The sequence below is a fragment of the Tyto alba genome, unplaced genomic scaffold, assembly GCF_018691265.1.
Source record: "Tyto alba isolate M040663 unplaced genomic scaffold, T.alba_DEE_v4.0 Super-Scaffold_2, whole genome shotgun sequence".
NCBI classification, from domain to species: Eukaryota; Metazoa; Chordata; class Aves; order Strigiformes; family Tytonidae; genus Tyto; species Tyto alba.
The window spans coordinates 72,051,461-72,068,416 of NW_024881282.1; the positions used below are offsets into that span (position 1 = coordinate 72,051,461).

Sequence of the window (16,956 nt, forward strand, 5' to 3'; positions counted from 1 at the left end):
TTCATGGAGGACTGTCTCCCGTGTGAGGGACCCCATGCTGGAGCAGGGGAAGAGTGTGAGGAGGAAGAGCGACAGAGACAGTGTGTGATGAACTGATGACAACCCCCCACTCCCTATCCCCCCTGTGCAGCTTGGGGTGGAGGAGGTGGAGATATCAGGAGTAAAACTGAGCCGGGGAAGAATGGAAGGGTGGGGGGAAGGTGTTTGAAGATTTTGTTTTGTTTCTTATGACCCTACACTGATTTTGATTGGCAATAAATTAAATTAATTTCCCTGAGTCGAGTCTGTTTTGTCCTTGATGGTTATTGGCAAATGATCACTCCCTGTCCTTATCTCAATCGACGAGTCTTTCTGTCAGCACGATTCACTAATTTTGCTTTTGCTGCTGGATTTGAAATCATGCAGACATCACAGAAATTGGACAGTATTGTATCAAGGTACACACCATTACAGACAGCAATGAACACAAAGCTCTTAACCACCTGTAGCACCAAATATGCACATGTTGACAGAGAACAGCTCTGAAGCCATTTGCATCTTACACTGTTGTGGGGCTCATTCTGTGCTTCCCATACCAGAGGTCACAGCAGCCTTAGGGCCACCTGGAGATAAGACCTCCAGGTGCTGAGGTAAGAACAGACTGGCAGAGTTCAACAACCCTTAACCCAAATCCTCAGCCCATAAGAAATACCAGAAGGAGAATGATACTAATATTCTAATTTCACTGCTCTTTGTATAAGAAGAAGAGTGAACAGAACAAGGCCCTGCTTCAGGATGCTTTCAAGTCCTAAGGAGCTTGCAACATAAACAGCACTTAAAAGAGTGATCTTTAACTACATAAATCATGAGATCTTACTTTTTTTTTTTTTTTATTCCATCTGCAAGTCGAAAAGTGGCATGATTCATGGTTTAGCTAATAAAATACTTAAAATACTGGTTCTTTCCTTGAGGTTTTATTTATCCCCTGAATACTTTCAGATCCTAGTGTGTCTTCTCATGAGCCTATTCACTTCAGCAGTCAACATAAAACTGCCCTAAAATTCATACGTTTAAATATCTTTCATGTTTCTAACTAAGTTTCAGGTAAGTGCACAATTTGGAGAATAAGGCTTGAAGGGACTTCAAGAAGTGATCTACTCCACCTGTCTTCAACTTGACAATACCATTCTCAACAGATAATATTTTAACCTAAAAGTAAAACTCTCCTGTTTCAAAACTTCTAATAAAATCTCTTTCCATGCTTAACTGTTCTCGCCACTGGCAAGTCTATCCTCATGCGCAGCACAAATTTGCCTTGCTGCAATCTTTCCTAATGTCTAACCTAAATCTCCGTCAAATCAGTTTGCACTCATTGCTTCTTGTAATTTTCCCACTTTACAGAAAGAACAGTTTGTTACTGTTAAGCAGAATTTTACCCACTGAAAACTCATCATGCTAGTAATTTCTTCTCTAAACTCAATAACTCTAGTTTCTTCAGTACATTTTTCTAGGTCATATCTTCTGAAGTTGCAGTTATTCCTTTTGTTCTCCTGTGGATCCACTTAATTTGGCTTACATCCTTCCTCATGTGTGACTGCAATTAAACATCTAGATTTTGGAATAACATATAGCCTTGTGGCATGTTAGAAAGAAGCTGAGATCCAGAATATACTGGTCTATTATAAATACAATTTTTCACCTGACAAATTAACACAATCTTCTACTCTCCTCCATACAGTCAAAATTAATAAATCACTCACATGAAAACACACATTAGTACAGCATCTGCTTTTAGAAAATATTTCAATAGGTATTGATCCATTACATTATTTTTTCTGGTTATTTATATGTTAATTTGCTGTTTGGATATATTTCAAACACATTACTCATTGCTTTTTCACAAGACTAACAACAATTAGTAGGAAGATCTATTGTTCTGACTAGCATTTACTTGTGAAATGATGTAGTGCCAAAGGTAAAATATAACGAATAGGCAAATTCATTATTTTGTGTTGGATTTCCAGAACAGGCATAAAAACATCATTTAGGCAAATAATCAGATCTTGTTATTAAACAGAACCTCTTATCACTATGGGTTATAAGTGGCAAGAGGATGCAATTTCTGAGCAAAATAAATCTTTGCTAAAATCCAGATACTGGACAGAATAGATCCCTGGCTTGGACTGGTATGAACATACACTACAGTTGGCCAGTCATACTTGGCTGAGCTACTGATTCCAACTGGGACATCTAAATACTACCAGAAATCAAATACTGTTGTTATCTTTAGTACAAAAAACTCGTGTTGCCTCTTTTCTTCATATGATCATAAAAAGTTATTTTTAAATATATATATGAAAAGAGAATAATTTTACCTATATTTTGACTACTGAATTAAAGACATTTATGGCTTTTCTTACCAATACTACATCGAACTCTTTTTTTTTCAATGTCCCCTTTTAAATTCAGCTTTAAAAAATCTCAATTGTGTGTCTTGTTTTTATTCCAGCTTTGTATTTGATACATTGTATGCCTGCTAAGAAACAAGAAAAATAAATATTAGTCAGCAGATCTAAAAAGCATGCACTTCTGTGTGACGTGACTAACATCAGTCTATAGTACTGCCTTTAAGAACAGGTAGTGCTGATAAATGCTGAGAAAGGTCAATAATTCCTCACTTGTGCTCTTGGGGCATGAGAACAGGCAGTCATAAAAAGGCTACTGAAAATCTGTTATTAATTCCTTTTTTCAAGTTGCTCAGTTGGGAGAAGTAGGGTTTTATACCATCTATGGTGCACTTCCCTGTGAAGACATACGCATCTTTTATTTTCATCACCCAAAGCCAGAGACTATTTAAAAGCTACCTTCTACGGGTAGAAAAACTGTCAGACTCCCCCTCTTGGTATATCCCGGCACAGCAGATGCCAGATAGAGAACATCGTTCTTGACTCCCTGAAAAGAAAATTATTGAGAACTTTTGTCTGCATAGCTTCCTTTCACTAATATATTTCTCTAGACCTATCTTAAAAAAAAAAAAAAAAAAAAAAAAAAAAAAAAAAAAACACCAAAACAAAACAAAAAACCTTTGAAAATACCAAAAATTTTCAAATACAAAGTAATTTCAGCTCAAAGCAGCACCTTCTCTCATTTTTCTGCAGTCCCGATATCCCATATACTATCAAGTAGCCATTGAACTGGGTCTTCTTAATTTTATTTATTTGTCATCAATCTATATTAAAAAAAAAAAAAAAATGCAAACAAACCCCCCCAACTTGGCTACTTTTCACATTTTCTTTCCTTGTGCAGCATTTATTCAGGCTTAGGGCTTTATAACTGACAAATCTGTTTCCTGGATAGGAAGAGAAAGCTTCCAGCCTGATGTGCTGCTCTGATAATCTCATACATATCTGGCTTTCCACATCCTCCCACCTCCCTTCAAAAGCAGGAAAATCTGCAGCTGGGAAACACTGTCCTTTACTCAGTTTTACTATATATAGGTAACATATGCAGCACATCTGGTACACAAGTTATCTTACTGTTTTGAAACACAGGTTAAGCATAAAAGGGCAAACAGAAAAACAACTCAGACATAAAACCAAACTTTTTTCCCCACATTCTTAAAAGCAATCATCTTTCTCACTTTGTTTTTTTTTGTTTGTTTGTTTTTTTTTTTTTTTTGTTGTTGTTGTTTTTTAATGTTTAAAATATAAAAGAAAACTAAATTTTAAAGGAATGTAAGGCTGGCAAAATAATTTTTCGCAATAAGTCACATTACATTCAGATTCTTTCCAGGAAAATATTGAAGGCCAAATTCTCAAAAAGTTTTAGAAGTTAACAACTCCTTTCCTCAAAATGTTTTACACAGTGGTAAACATTAGTTTTACCAACTTTATAAAGCTACCAGGTTATATGAACAGAAAACTCTGAAAAAAATGTCTTGGGTATACTGACAGTAGACATTTTCAAACATTAGTAGAGGAGTAGCAGAGTTGTCCGGGATTACACTGATAAATAGAACCATGTTCCTTGTTATTTTCAGTATCAAAATGTACACTCTGAAAACACAAAAAATATGCATAAAGCTTTTCCAACACTTTTAGAGCAGGCTAAAATATTTAAATCTGTAAAAAGTGACAGAATAAAGATATTAAGTATAAAACTTAACCAAGTTATTATGTGTAATAAATGCATTCTTTTAAAGAAACTGCTGCAGTATTTTTTGCTATTGTGACACTAATTCCTCTAAATGTGTTTGACAGAGAAGTGCCAACAAGAGTGTAACCAGTAATTTCTAACTTTTGCCTAATGCAGAAAAAAAAATATAATTATGAAAAATGTGCTAAACAGATACCTTATTCATGTATGTAAGTATATACTAAATCTACACAAATGATACTAAAATTCTGGTTTATAGCCATAATCATCTGGTTATAACAGAAGCGTTGGAATTCTCTTGTCTCTACTTAAGTCCTGCAGCGTATCAACAGAAAATCACCCTATTTTACACAGTTTACTACTGAACATCGACCCAACAGATTAGGGATGTGGTTTTGAGATCCAAATACTCCAATCCCCTATACCTTAAGGTTCTTGAGACTGAATCCATGTTTCTGTGTAGTCCCTCTCCAAACAAGGCTCACACACCCTAAACTCATAAACCATTCAACATATTAAATTGCTCCTGACAGACAAGACATTCCAGTAGCCTAATGAGTAATCACAGGATAAACAAAGTTTTCAAGAATATCCAGAGTTCTAACACACCCTGGCTGCAATGTATACGTACCCTCCTGAAGTTACTCCCTAACTGCACTACGTTCCATGGGATTCAAAGACACATTTAGAAACTGTATCCTTTGCCATTCCCCATCACTGCTGTGTCTGAATGGTTAAAATGTTCTACTAGGTGAAAAGGATACTTGTCTGGGGGCAAAGGAGTTCCCACAATTAATGTGTATAACATCAACTCAATGGTTTTCAGGTCTCTTTGAATAAGTGTGTTAAACAATAACAGATTTAAAAATATTTTAAATGAAGCATGAGTAGTGAATATAATTCTTTATTTTTAATTCTCAATGGTGTATGCAAAAGGTTTTAGGTATTTCAATTTTTAACACCCCTTCATACTGATTGCTGCTGACTACAGTATGTTAAATTGCTTTGCAGGAAGATCAGACAGGCATGGGACTGCAATTATATATCACAATACCCTTTTCTGGGTTCACAGCTCTATTCATCTTTTAGAAACACTGAAGGACAGATTGGACATAGGGGAACGGATTAGCCACAGGACGACCTGTATTTCCACACAAAAGCCTAAGTGTGGAAAAATGGCACCCTGTGTCACCCATTCTTCACTTCCTGAAAAAAACATATTCATGGAAATAGACATTTAAACAGCTCTTTCCCACTCATCTCAGAACAAGCATTCATTGTTTCTTAACACCATCTAAATGGCAGTAATGAAATGCTATTACTAAAGTGCCTTAATTCAAAAATGTATGTAAAAATATTTAAGAATTAAGACAGAGCTACTAAAAGTAAAACCTAAGTTCAGAATAGAAGCTAAAATGAAAAAAAAAAAAAAAACAACAGTGTGAAACCTCTCAGTTGACTGTTGCAACACACAAACTCATATTTGTGAATGTGACTGAATGAGGATTTGGTTCTTGTAAGAAGTTTCAGCTGGATGTAGTGAAAGATCTACACATTATAGCCATGCAGTACAACTGAAATTACAAAAATATCTTGTGTTAGTAGGTGATAAGAGTTTAACATAACAGATAACATCTCTAATTCCAAGTGAGTAGAAGGAAAATGAATACAGAAAAAGACATGGTAATTATACCATTTTCAGATGTTTTAAGAAGTGAAGATTATGTCAGTTTTCTATTAAGACCTGCCTCTGGAGAAACAATAAGTAGCAAATATTACAAAACATGTAAAATTGGAAAGAATGTGCATTAATAAATTGTCAGACCTGTAATTAATTGTACACGTCATTCTTCTTAAATCAATTGTCTTGCATACAAAAGAGATGTTTGGTGTATGAGCTTGTACTGTCGAATTGTCTCAGGAGATACGTGCTATCAGCTAATCTGATCAAGCTAGGCAAACTGGTGATTTACTTGTTTGTTCTGTGGGACTACAGGAAAGTATCCTTCTGCACAAGAAATAATCAAATGAGATTTTCCAAGCACTTATCTTAGGAATTCGACCACACAGCTGAGTTACAAACAATGAGCCCATATAGTTCATTAGGCTCCGATGGGAAATTAATCTTTTTGCCAGGAAATCAACAGTCTAACAATATGTGCAATGACACATACCATTCCTAACTTTTTAATAAAATTTTAATATAAAGGGCTACCTCTGACATCAGAAAATAATTTCAAATGTTCTGAAGGTAAGGTAATAGCCATCTCACATGCATTCTTCTTTATACATATTTACTTAGTAAATTAATGTGGTAGGCACATGGTTAAATGATTTGCTAGTCCTTTCCTCACACTTTTTTCCCTTGTTTTCTTGCTAAAAAAAAAAAAAACAAAAAACAAAAAAAAAAAAAAAAACAAAAACAAAAAAAAAAAACCACAGGTTTTATAATTAAAAAGAAAGGAAATGTAAATCTTGCTTTTTCAAACTGTTTACAACATATAGCTTAAATCTTCTGTTATCTGTTTCTCCTACTCTTAGATGTTTGCATTCGAATATATTATACTTAAACCAAACATTTCTTATTGGATATTTTGAAAGTTATTCATAAAGAAAAAACTCAATTATACCAGGTAGACTTTCAAGCAATTTCACTAAACTATTCAGTGTCATTATTGAAACTACAGGGAGGAATACATACATTGCTGAAGTAATTATACAAAAGGGGTCAAAATGCTATTGTGGAGATTAGCACCCGTCAAGAAAAGGCAGACAACTAGCCCAATACACGCAATCTGTATTTACGGAAAGTATATAGTTCTCAGTGTTAAACAAAGCAGAAACATTTTGTTCACAAATATAAACAAACTCATGCAATTAAGTTATCCGACAAGGCCAAGAGCTTCAGTTTTCTCTCTGCAGCCCATATTAAGAGTGGCTGTAATTGCTGGGGTAGAAGCAATGTAAAATGTGTTGAAGTCCTTGGTGTGTAGCCATAGTTTCTGTTTTTTATATATTAATTTGCTAGCTTTCTACTCCTACAATGCATGAAGAAATATTTTAAATGTAACAAAGTGCTTCATCCTGTATGGTTTATTTACAGTAACACAGGTCTCAAAATCAAGCAGTGAAAGACTGAAGGAAAAAAAAAAAAAAAAAAAAAAAAAAAAAAAAGAAAAAGAAAAAAAGTGTAATGGCAAATAGACAAAAATAGACTGAAATGACTGGCAATATTTCATTCTTCAAAATCTCCTCAAAACAAGTCATCTCTTTAGACAGAGATATATAAATACACTAGTCTGAGCATTTTAAAAGATTGTTAAGTAAGTGACTGTGGGAGGCATTGCACACAATGCAATTAAAGCATGGGTATGTTTCTTAAAGGAAAAATCTCTGGCACTGGAGATATCTGGATAACGCTTCTTAATTAATCAAATCAGGCAAATCAGTGTTTATTCAATTCAGAAAATATCTGTGAAACTGTACAGTCACCTGCTTTTTTTGGACTGACACTAAATTACAACCAGCAGCAATACTTCAGTGGTTGCAAGATTGTTGCTTTGCCCAGTCTTCAGTGAAACTTTGTCCCAGTCACATAAAAGTTTTTTTCCATGCTTTGCGCAGCCAGCACTCCAAACTGAGCTGGTCTCCCTCTTCCCGCAGCTACCATCTCAACTATATTACAATGCTAAAAAAGAATAAATGGGTTCACCAAAACCCCCATATTGTTGTGTTATATTTGTTAACACTGCCTAAGGAACAGGGCTGGGCTTTCCCACACACCACCAAATATATATACATCTCTCAGAATTCACACTTGAATCTCAGACTACAGTTTGCTTTACAAGTAAGCAGTGGAATCACTATTTTAGCAGAGGATATATATATATATATATATAAAATATATATATGTGTATATATATATATAAGAAAAAAAAAAAAAGAAAAAAAAAAAGAAAAAAGAGTAATTCATTGAGGAAAGAAAACAAACAGACAACAATGAACACCCCCCCCAAAATAAAAAAAAAAAAAAAAAAAAAAAAAAAAGCAGCAATATGAGGTTTACTTCCCAAGAAAATTCCTCTATCCAGTTAATCAACATTTTTTTTTTTCCCATCCAATTCATGTAGGAAAAAAAAAAAAGAAGAAAGCCTGCCCCACAGTCCAAACTATTTTCTCCAGTAAATTGTAATCACAATTTTCTGACCACAAGGTGGAAAAAACAGGAGCCTTGAAACCATGCAAAGGCCTCTTCCAGTTTTGGGGCAGCGAGAATGAGAAGGAAGATGCTGAATGCCCAGGATTTGCTCTGCCCTGCCCTTTCCATAGAACTTTAGTGCCATCTATTGAAAATGTACTGAATAAGGAAGAGGGAAAGGATGCCTATTGATTTGGTATAAAAATAAGACGTTTACTTGTTAAGGGTTTTTTGGTTTATTAATACTCCCATGATGACTACTGCTCTGTGGTCATCCGACAGCAACAAATATTTTCTATACACTACACATGCCCCATCAAGAAATGAGACATTGGCTAAAACATTGAATACAAACATCATAGAGATTATATATATATATATTTATATATATATACACATTTACCAAGACTGTAAGTCTAAAGCTACCTATTATCTAAAGGAACAAAAATGAGAAGGCTTTAACAGAAAGGAAAAATAACGTGGAAGCACTGCTGTAAATAGAACATACTGGAAACAGTAAAAATAATAAAGGCACCTCGTAAAAACCTCGGTATTAAAGAACAGGGTATGCAGACATGCAGATATAATTACCTTCTTTAAGAAACTGTGAGTGGATGACAAATATAAGAAAACAGCAGATCGCTGCTCCTGCTAGTGCCCATAAAGCTTTCAAGAGCTGCATCTCGGTCTGAAACTCAGTAAATACCCAGAAAGTCACACAATGAATTTCCACAGCGATGCATCAACGCTTCCCTCTGTGCGCCAGGCGCGGCGGCTCCCGGCAGGGACCACACTCCCGAGCAGGGCGGGCGAGCCCGGGGCTGCGGAGGAGGGGCCGGGGCTTCACACCCCGCGCGGGGGCAGCGGCAGCGGCAGCGCCGCGCTCTCCTCGCCGAGGCAGCCGGCGTGGGGCCCCATGAATCAGCGCTCCGTCTCCGCGGGAGCTCAGCCGAGCCGAGCCGCGCCGGGCGGCGGGGGCAGGGAGGCCGGCAGCGCCGGGCAGGGCTGCGCAACAGCGGCCGCTGCGCCGCGGGGCCGCCGCCGCCGCCGCCCGCTCAGGGCGCGCCGCCGCCGGGCGGAGCGGGGCGTGCGGGGGCCGGGCCCTCCCCGCCGAGGCTCGGCGGGAGCCGCTGCAGCATCGCCGGAGCTGCGGGCGCCGCCGCTCGCTGCTCGGGCCGCCGCTCCGCTGCTCGCTGCCACGGCTCGGGGAGGAGAGAGCGAGCGGGGTGGGGAGGGAGCGGGGGGGGGGGGGTGGGAGGGAGGGATCTCTCTTCACTGCAACTTCTACCCGGCTGGCGGCAATTTGTTGCACCCACCCCCCCCCTCCCCCCTCTCCTCCTCCCCCGACTCGGGGATCCTCTCTGGTGCGGCGCTGCGGGGGGCGGGACACACACGATACACTCAGTTCATCCCGCCATCCCCCGCAAACGCGGGGCCGCTCGGGGGTTCTGCCGAAGATCGGTGGGCTCCCCTCGGGCTCGCACCTCCGCCGCCCGGCTCCGGGAGCCCCCCTCTCGCCCCGGGCGCCGCGGCCGCCCCGCCGCCCCCCCCGCCGCCCGCCCGCGGGGTTTGTGCCCTGTCCCGGCGCCGCTGACCGGCGGTGGCACCGCAGAGCGCCCTGGGAGCCGGGGCGCCGGGCTACGGCCAGAGCTCGCTCGGTCTACAGGTTGATGCCTCCGTTGCAGCCATCCCCACGGAAAACAAGAACGCAAATGAAAGAATGCCATAAATCACATCATCAATTAAAAAAAAAAAAAAAAAAAAAAAAAAAGGGCCAAGGCTGCCGCCCTTCCACTCCAGGGGAAGGACCCAGACGCGGCGGCCGGCTGCTGTTGCGAGGCCGCGCAGGTGCTGCGATGCGGCGCAGCTCCGCGGGGGCTGCGCGCTCGGCCCCGCCGCGGTGAGACGCGCTGCAGCCCCGGCCGGGGGCAAATGCGCCGCGGAGGCAGCCCGGTAAGGGACCGAGCTCCCTTCCGCGCCCGCGGCCGGCGGCGACTCGGCGGGGCGGTGCAGGGCAGGGGAGCGGCTGCGCGCCGAAGCGCTGCCGGCTGTGCGTATTTGGGCGGCGGAGGGGCTGCCGGGGCCGCGCAACACGCGCGGGCGCCCCTCCTGCCGGCGGAGGCGGTGCGGCTCCGCGCCTTCTCGCTCTCAAACGCTGCCGGCTGCTCCGCGCGACTTCCGCGACGCGTGCGCGCCTGGCGCCGCGGCCTACGCTGGACCGCGGTGCGGCGCGGGCAGAAGCGCGGACCGAGCCCCGCGGCGCGGCGGGGCCGGGGCGGGTGTCGGCAGGGTGGGAGCGACGGGCGCGGAACGCGGGGGGAGAGCGGCCGGGCAGCGGGAACCGCGGAAAGGTGCGGGCAGGAGGCGGCGGGGCGGGCGGCACCGGCCCGGCCCGGCCCGGTCCCGCACGGCTCGGCCTGGCCCGGGTCCTCCCCGCCGCGACAAGATGAAAGTTGCTGCGCTCCTGCTCAGGCCGGATGCACAGGGTAGCGCGGAGTAACGCGTCGGCGGCCGATGCCTCATCCCGGTTAGTCCGGGATAGGCAGGAAAGTACATCCGCAGTTTTGAGGGTATAAATCAAGTAAGGGAACACTTTCACGCTAGGAACTTTGTTTTCATAGCAATTTGGTTACATTTTTAACTTTATATTATCTTTTTATTTGTAACACAATGTCTATTTTCTTAAGCAAAACTAAACAAACAAAAAAAACCCCACAACCAAACCGAGAGGGTTTCCAGATGCTTGGAAGGACAGATTAATAAAAGACCAGTATTTTTGTTAGGCAAACATCTCCCTTGTTCTCGAGGATGTGTTCATCCCTGTGTCTTATGTTTTTTCACTGATAGTGCAGAGAAATGCTAAAAACAACTATCTTTTGCATTTTAAACTTCACACAAATCCCTTTAAACCCATTTATTGCATTTACTATATTTGAAGATTATAGCAATGCAATGTTAAAGCAATGTCATAGCTACAGTAGAGATATTCCACTGTAAATCTTTCATTCTGAAATACACACTTTGGTGAAAAATTGGCCATGCTTGGGCACAGTTCAAGTTCAGCTTTGTTTGTTTATTTGTCTTCTAGGTGAAAGAAAAAAGTGTCAAATAGCTAAAGAAAATTCACACATTTTATACTTAAGCAAACACAAAAAAAACCACCCCACAAACCTGACACAGCAGCTTTTAACTCCACAGATAAGTGGATCTTAAAAGTGTGTCAAACTTAAGAGTTTATGTGGACCAGTATAAGCAATATGTATCTTTCAGTTCGAACATGCTAAGTTTGGAGAGAAATCCTGTGAAACATTTTACACATTACTTTCCTTTTTGACTTAAAGCATGTGAAAACACACTGTCAATGGGTCAAAATCCCCAAGTGGCTTGTTGCTTTTGAGGTGCAAGACAATATCCCTTCTCCCATCTTAAACTAGTCTTACTTCATTGAGATTTTGAATTAGACAAATACTCCTGAGCTTCTGTGGGCTTTGGATCAGACCCCTTCACAAGTAAGACATCAGAATGCGGCACTGTGCTTCCCAGCCACAGGGGAATCACTCTGCATGCACACTAGTGTAAGTGGGAGCAAAATCTGGTTCAGTGCTCACACTGTACAGAGATACTTAGTCTCATAGCAACAAGGGATTCCAGAAGACTTCCCATTTGAGGGGACAGTGGTACCTGGCAACGCTGCTTGATGCACTAAATATGGTTCACTATGGGTTTTGTGTTTTCTAAATAGCTTTGGACCTTTCAAATAGGGTGAACCCTGTTTGAAAATAGCCCTCTTCAATTTCTTGTCACGTGCAAAAAAAGATTCATAAAATATCAAAGATATCTCAAGTTACCAGTGTAGACTTCTCTGGAAGACTTTCCAGAATAAATTTCACTGACAGAAATTCCGCCTTATCTTTCTGCCTGTTAAGATTTGCATCCCCAACTAATGGACTAGCACCCACTGAACAACTTTTAAGCTGCTTAGGCCAAGAGATATTTACAGAACTATCTCACTGTGAATTTTCAGGTTTTTGCTAGAGTTCTAACCCCGTATGCTTCAAGTAATTACAGAGGCAAAAGGCTGTGGTCCCTGTAGCAGCTCCTACCAGGGAACCACTCCACAGGAACTCTCCCAGTTGAGTTTTAATGTTAAAGGAGAGATGCTCAGCACCTGAAAGATGGTAACGGGTGGTGATGATGTTGGAAGACATTTCCAATACAGAAGACAGTTGCAGCTGGGAAAAGTAGTGAGGAATGCATTTTCTTGATGATCAAGGAGCAAGAGCAAATGCGTGTGAGATATAAATTCTTCTGAGTTCTTATGGGAAAGCAGCACAAAAATGAGGCGCATAATTTCCAAATGTGTGTTCTCTTTTGGAAATATAGCTCATTTGTTCTTTTTACCACAACTTCAATCTAATTCTACAGCACTACTAAAACTGGAACTCTGTAGCAAAGGCAGCAGCCTTTGCTCAATTCTAGAGATTTAAAAATATTATCTATACTCTGCATTTAATTCTGTGAAAAGATTCTACCAATCTTTAGAAGATTTATTCTTCACTATAGAGATATTTTATAAATAAATACACACTAAAATTCCTGGAAAACAGTAATGTTCAGATTGTATTCCATATACCTTTAACTAAGCCCCTAGTATTTTCAGTTGTGTTGAATGCCTTTTGCATAACTATTTTATTCCTGTTCTTTCAATAAAACTCCAAATTATGCATGGCCAATGCAGATCTAAATGCAGGAGTGCAAGAGATGACGTTAGCCCATTTTCACTAATGAATCTGGAAACTACCACTGGCTTTGAATCACAAAAAATAGAGCAGACGATATCTATTATTAGGTTATCTAGACCAAACCTTTGCCAATGCCCACTGGATTTCTTTTTTGTTACTTTTGAGTTAGTCAGGCAATAGTCTGTCACCAGTCACTTGAGGCGATTATTCCAGCCCAGTGGTTCTTTCAGCTGGATTGTTTCTCCTGATACTAAGTTTAACATTTCATTTTGTTGAAATTCACCCAGTTCATCCTTCACGTATGCCTGAAGTGGCATTATAAATCCTTTTCCATTCTGAATCTAACCAAAATAGATGCTATATTGAATACGTAGTAATGAATACAGATGGATATATTTCCACCAATTAGTTTTTGCAGCCTTTAAGTATTTCTTTTTCCCTCTGTTGTCTTCACAGCAATGGCTGTTTCACATTTCTTTCCTACTGGGCTAGTCACAACTACAGTAGTCCTCAAAATTTTATCACAGATCTTCAAATGATGCTAGGGAAGTGCCACTGGAGTAGAAGTTGATCTCTAAAGAGATTCTGTTAGTCACTGTTTTGTGACATGATGCAGCCACCATAAAATTGACAAATACACATCCATTTGGCCATCTCCTTCCATGAACACTTAAAATTTTCACTTGTTTTTCCTTTACTTACCTAATTATGTGATATGTTAATATGTCTTTAATAATTATTTGACAGACCAAACCTAGTGGCAAAATCATAAAATGGATAGTGCAGCCTAGGTAATTTAGAATACGCAATGTGCAATTTCCTTGCTACAGTGCATCATGTCTACTTAGAACTTTTCATATTTTGGGGTTTTTTTAAGTGATTTTGTTTCCTTTTGCTTTTCAGTTGTACTGTTTTTGCTGTTCTTGTCTTCTTCCTACCATCTTGCTGACTTTCTATTCAGTCTTGAGTTTCTTTGTCTTTTCTATTTATAGAGAATCATGTCATGTAGACAGTTGCCCATTGGGAACTCATTGCACTTTCTCCCACATAGCAGTCACCAGTTGGTAAGAGCTTTTGGTTACTACTGACAAAGGCTGTATAGGAGCTGCCTAAGAAGTAGTGAAAGGTTCTGTAAGACCACTCTGAATCCTTGAACCACTGTTAAATTCCCCCAAAACACAAATCTGAAATGACACAATCTGCTAGTCACAGGTACTATGGGCAGTATAGTCAAACTGTGTTACCATGCTCCTCCATCCATGTTGTACTCATGGATCATCTTCCTTATATCTGTTTATCAAGCAATCCCCCCTTATAAAATTCAAACCTTTGAGCAGCTCCATTCTGGAATGTTGCTTTTGTCCTCTTTCATTTTACCTTACACACTCCACCTGTTACAGGGAGCACCTAGCTTTGCAGTAGCTGCTCTGACACATTTAACAGCACAATTATAGATGACTTGGTAACCACCCATTGACTAAAAATAACCTAGCAACTGAAGACACACTTAGGTATTTATACTTAGATATCCCAGAGGAACCCTTCACAGCTCCTGTAGCTAGGGAAAACATATGTATCTCACCAAACGCAGTAGGCTAGGAATCCTCAGGGGTGGGAGTAGGGGGACATAGGGGAAGTGATAACATTGCACAGCTGAAAGATTTTCCAGACAACAGTCTGCCAGCTAATCCAACTCTTATCCAACTAGCTCTGCAATTAAGGTTTCCTACTGAGAACAATGACAGCATTATGACCTGGGGAATTTTCTACAGAAAAAAAAAACAACTCATCTGGGATTACAAAATTTAGAGCCTTAAAAAATCCAGTTCCTACACTGATGGTACTTGCAACCAGTACAGATCCAGAGGAACTAGTGCCAGTACGCATATGAGAAAATACATGAGCTGTAATGAATGAGCTGCCAATGAGGAGGGAGCCAGGGCACCATATCCTGTGTGAAGAACCTGCAGTGCTGAAATTCATTCTTGCCTTCCAGAGTACAGATAATTTTTTTATACAAGTTGTACCAAGTTTTCACCCAACCTGTTCAGGAAGAAGTATTCTAATGTCTGGAGAAAGAGACATTTAAATGATGTGATTTAATTTCTATGATATATGATTACATATGCTATGGCTGCCTATGGATAGTTTTATATAATTGAGGGGGAAAAGAAACTCAGTATTAAATTGACAGAACCACACATGTCTTAATGGAGAACTTGTAATACTACAGTGTCTGTCCATCTTTTCCTACTCCCAGTTTTTCCAGTTTGTTTATGGCCTTCATCTGTTCCTGTTTTACAAATGTCTTCATATAGCTAAAAAGAACTGAATAGCTAGCAATTTACATCCAAGAGGAGAACTACTAATCTCAAAGACAGAGTCTACAAGGTCTCAAGGGCCTTTCTACCTACCTCCAGTTGCAAGATTTTTGCCTCAAAATGATAATGAAGTATTCAAGGCTGGGTTGGATGGGCCTCTGAGCAACCTGATCTAGGGAAAGATGTCCCTGCCCATGGCAGAGGGCTTGAGCTAGGTGATCTTTGAAGGTCCCTTCCAACACAAACCATTCTGTGATTCTGTGATTCTATGATAATTCAGAGAGAGCATACAACTACTGAAGCTCACAGTTAAGACTGTTGGGCAAGGCATGGGCTTGAATGTCCCAATGATAATAGGGCTATTCACAAACATCACAATGAAATTGAGAGAGCTTATCCTCATATTTTTACTTTTTATATATTTTAAGGTCATCTGGATTTTTTAACACTTCTCAAAATACAATTTTTTAGAAAAAGGATTTGTGTTATAAGCAGGGTGATTAAGCATATGAAATTAATGGAATTTAGTTATGATCCACATATTATGATTTCTAGCATCAGTTCCTGAGGGTCTAGCCTAAATGCACACAATTAAAATGCTGTAACATCCAGTTAATAAGTTCTTATTTGAAAATGAGAGAAAACCATGCTGAATAAGCAGTCACTCTATGTCTCAAGTCACAGCAGACCTTTATAGAATGGCCAATAGCAGTGTTGTATGGAAAAGTTAATAAGCTAATACATTTGCGGGTCTTGTTGCTTCCTCCCAACTTAGTGGAGGGAGAAAAAAAAAAATCCAAATTTTATAGGACTGAATTTTACTATACAAACTCATGCTCACTGGCAACTTAACCAATAAGGTCTTTGACCTATAGCTTGAACTTTAACCAGAGAATTTTCTTTACTTTTATTTAGCTGTTGACTTTCCACATTAAAACATAGATATGAGAAAAAATTATCAGGAGATGAAGTCAGGCCACAATCAACACTTTTAATTCTTTCCATTAGTGATTTGTTCTGTAGTAAATGAGAGGGAGCTGCAGTAAAAATGGAGCATATTCAGAACAATCCAGGTACCTCCACAGTTAGTTAGAACAGGTTCTGAACATATGAGGAAGAAACATCAAATGTCTCTATAATATTTGAGCACACTGGGTGATATTACTGAGGGAAGAGGTAGGTAATCTTCGGTTGCTAATAAGCTAGTGGAGGGGAAACAAATATTTTTAAGACAATTGTTAAGTTCAGATGCTTTAAAAATTATTCAAAACCTCAAATAAACAGTTGAAAATTGTTACATGCACAAAATGAACAATTATTACATTTTAAGTATAAATTAAAATGGGTTTACCACTATGGCACTCTTTTTCTGGGTCTGTGTTTAGGACTTAATTCCAAAAACCTTGAATAAGTAAGGGAGAAAATGTGTTTTAAATTTATAATCTCGAATCTTAGAAAACAAACTTGCTTGTCATTCTGAAATAGAACCCAATAATTTTATAAGCCATTCATGTATAATATAGTTCACTAGTTTCTGATAGTAAAGAGAAAAAAAAAAAAA

The 16,956-nt window shown here is 39.9% G+C and overlaps 1 protein-coding gene across 8 annotated transcripts in view; it reads right to left on the bottom strand.

The window, feature by feature from the left end:
• The window catches only part of TAFA5 (TAFA chemokine like family member 5), a 494,345-nt gene that overhangs the window by 368,139 nt on the left and 109,250 nt on the right, over positions 1 to 16,956 (bottom strand). The window contains exon 1 of one of the 8 annotated variants that reach the window (XR_004406015.2): positions 8,924 to 9,367. The exons of the other annotated variants lie outside the window; for them this stretch is intronic. The gene's annotated coding sequence lies outside the window, so the exon portion shown is untranslated. Of the gene's footprint in view, positions 1 to 8,923; positions 9,368 to 16,956 lie in introns of those variants that run through there. 8 annotated transcript variants of the gene reach the window in all.